Here is a 3,926-nt window from a genome sequence, read left to right on the forward strand (position 1 = left end):
CCAAAAGCCTGTCCCCCAGTGTTTGGTGGTGGTGAAAGGACCGTAAATCCCAAGTTGTTGCCTCGATATCTGCTCTGTGCTTACACTCTACGTTGAACTTTACACACTTGCTCCGTTTCCATTCCCTGCTGTTTGTTTTATTTCCGCTATGCAAAATGTCTGGAGACAAACACGATACGTTGCAGAGAGATGGTTTGATCTTTCACAGATTAGTGCCACCTGACAAACACGGGGTTATTTTGTTATCTGTGTTGCAGGAACCGCTAAAGACCCCACTCAGAAGAGGCACGCTCCTCCAGGTGCCGGGGGGCTGCAGCACCCCTCCTGACAAGCTGATGGATGCTGGCCCCGATCCTGCGAGCGGACTCGGCGAAATGCCTGCAGAGAGGCAACACCAAGGTAAACCCTCGTCAAAGTCTGAACGGGTGTATAATGTGCAACCAATGCAAAGAGCTCGATTATTCTACATTATTTTCAAGTGATGTTGGTAGTTCTCCCGGTCTCGTCTCAGCTATTCAAATAGGGAGCGAGAATAGCCGGGTTTGGTTATAACCCCCATTTTAAACCTGTCTGAAAACGAACATGTTTCTTTTTAAATGAGGCTTGCACGGTATGCTATAAACTGCCTTTTTTTCTTTTTTCTTTATGGGTGTTTGCACTAAGCCTCGCTAAACAAGTTAGAGAGATGATTAACTTGTCTGCAATGATGCGGGAAGGCCTCGTCCCGGTTGCGTGTGCTTTCTTCAGCACATCTAGAGCTGCTGCGACTCCCTGTCGCTCGCTCGCAGGGCTGGCAAACAGGGCTGAGGAGGAGGCTGCACGGTTAAAGAGAAGCAGTGACAGAAAGGGCTGGAATTTGCACACATACGCTGAAAAAGGAACTCAGGTTATTTTTTTTCTTAATGAGTAAGGAGTTATCCCCGAGTTGGTTTCCACAGAAGTGAGACGCAACTCCCGGGGGGTCAAAGGAGGAAACCCTAAAGTTCATTAGCAGTTTTCTTGAAAATATGGTTTTAATAGCAGCAGTACTCACCCCCACGTATGGCGGCAGGGGGGGCCTTTGCAAGACTTCACTTTGGAAGGCCCCATGGAGTTCCTTGTGTGGGTCAGACTTGACGGTGTGATGAAAGCAGCGGCAAAGTTTTGGCCATGAGAGCTGCCTGGTAAGCACTCTTCTCCATCCTCAGGTGCCAGCCTGCACGCACACACCCCTGCCCCTATGGCTGCACCCCTTGTCAGCAGTTCCCAGGACAGCACTGAGCAGCTCCAGGCTGGCCATCCCCCCCTTGCTCCCTTCATGCCAGGGATGAGCCGAACGGTGAGAAACAGGTTTCCAGGTTGACGGTGTTGCAGTGTTGCCTGTTAGAGCAGTTCAAGAACCTACAGAGAACTTTGCCCAGTCTTATACAGGCCCTGCTTTAGAAACCCATTAGGCACCTGGCCACTTTTTGGTGTTTACAGTGCTTTTAAAGGTTGTTTTTAATAAAAAGTATTTCTCCAAACGCTTAAAAAAAACACCAACAACAAGAAAAACCCAAGGAGAAACTGCAGTTCATCATCTGCGATGTGGTTGCTGCCCTAGGTTTAACTGGTTTAGAAACTTTCGTGCACTTAACTGCATGACCTCGTCACCTCAAAACAGCGCAGGAGAATGAGCTTTTGTACCTGTGCTTTTTATACTAAATCATTCACCAAGTCCTTTTTGTCCTACCCTGGTAGGTTTCTGAAATATCAATAGACCGCTCTGCATAAAGTTTAAGCTAATAATTCTACTGGCAACAATGACACCGATAATTTTTCCTCTCTCCCTATTAAAAGCAGCCTTTATGACATGAAGCTGGGCACAGGTACTTTGACAAAAAAGGTATTTTATTATTCTTAGCAATATTCACCTTGAAGGAATATGAGGAAAGCATACACTTTTTACAGACAATATATAAACATGTTGTACATAATTAACAATAACTTAGTTCACTAATCCAAAAATAAGCAAAATAAAAAAATTAAAATAAAAACAGAAAATACTGCAGATTTTTTTTATGCTGATACAAGTACAAAATAATTTAAATCTTGACTGCCGTTGTCTATGCTGCAGTGACTGACAATATATTGCACTTTGTCAACTGTATCAGTAATCCCTGTCTTCCACCCACATCCCTTCCCCACCCCCCTGCCCAAATCCTACAGAAATTTGAGTTGGGTACAAATAATGTACAACTGTACCATTGTAAAAGGTAAAAAGTAAAAAAGGACCCAATTTTTCACCTCAGTAGATTAAAAATTCTTACGATTCTCCGGACCAGTTTAGTTTCCCATTTATTTCCACTTCTTTACAAAGTGCACCTATATGCCTACACAGACCAGAAAAAGGAGGAAAGCAGGATTTTCATGGCTGCTTGGTTCTTAATTCATTATCAGACATTTCAATTACATCTTTAGAAAAAATTAACGTACATCCATTTTATTTGTTTCGTCGTGGTTTTTTTTTCTTTAAAGCAGGACTTTCGCAGTAAAGATACAATTGGCTTCATCCAAAAAAAAAAAAAAGAAAATAAAGAAAAACCCCAACAACAGAGAAGTTAAAAATTAAAAAAATAAAAAAGCTTGTCACAGAGTTAAGCTTACGTGATTTACATTATAAAACCCCTCTGTTCATTGGGGCATTTTCATCAGAAGTATAGCTAAATATGTACATTGTATGTTATACTGGAGCTTGTGTTCACGAGAGGCATCAGATCATAACAATCAATAGAATACACTTCACATTGGCAATAGCTTTGTTTTCGGTCATTTACGTACAATGTGGTTTAATAATGGGAGATTTGAATTTTTTTCTCTTTTTCTTTTTTCATATAAAATATGCTACGGAAAACGGACGTTCCCCTTAGAACGATGCTTTCCCTCGTCTCCTTCGCTGTCGCTGTGTCTGGGATGTGTGAAGCTCAAACTGATTGTCTCTCTCTTTCCCCCCTCCAGTGATCTCAGCCTCATTTCTGCCCTCCCTCCCTGTGAAGTCCACCGGGGCCTGGGTGCCTGGGACAGCGCACGTGGCTGGCTGTGCACGGACGTGGTGGCCACACTGCTGTCCGTAAGTTTTACCCACTGATCTACATTTTTAAGCGACAGCTGCCAACACAACAGAACAAAACGCTTCAACCTCCAAAGTCTGCGAGTTGGATGTTTTTTATGCCCCGTGATGCTTTTTGCTGTGCGAGAAGTTAGCTGCGACACAGTTTGGGAAATGCCTGTATCTCGCCCCTCGCTAGTGCAGGACTGCCTTCCCCAAGAGGTTTTTTCAACAGTTTTTCTATCTAGCTGTCCATTTTGAGGAATAAATAGGGTAGTTGGGAGGGGGCTGATTTTTCCTTAAATAAATCTTTCCTCTTAGGGAAAAGAATGAAGAATTTGTGTCAGAATAATCATCTTGGGCACGTTAAAATCCTATATTACAGCCACAGTTTTGCTTTGTTCACCCTTCCCAGTCTTCTCCCGCTTCCCAGTAGATATTTTGGTATGGGAGATGGACGAAGCTAATGCATGAGGGCTGCTATGTTCCCCACTCCCCCCTTGTTTTGAAGGCAGGCTTTCTCACAGGGTAGCCATTGCAAACAACAGCACAAAAACATGCAGAGGGGTTGAGGCTTTTTGTGGAAAACAAGAGCAAAATAAATATGACTTTGTGTCTGATTTCATTTTAAAAATTATGGTTTTATAAAGATGTCCTTTTTTTTTCCTTTTTAATTTTTTTTTCTTTTTCCCCATCCCAAACAAAGTCCACGATAGAAATCCAGCATGTCTGGCTTCCAGTGAGCTGATTCCATCCTGGGAGGCTGCTTATATCTCTTTACAATATTCACAGTAATAACAAAGAGAGAAAGGAAAGCCAGTTCCAAGCCTTTTCCTTCAGCTTCTGTCACTTTTGATTC

Source organism: Eurypyga helias, unplaced genomic scaffold (assembly GCF_000690775.1).
Source record: "Eurypyga helias isolate BGI_N326 unplaced genomic scaffold, ASM69077v1 scaffold26266, whole genome shotgun sequence".
Taxonomy (NCBI): domain Eukaryota; kingdom Metazoa; phylum Chordata; class Aves; order Eurypygiformes; family Eurypygidae; genus Eurypyga; species Eurypyga helias.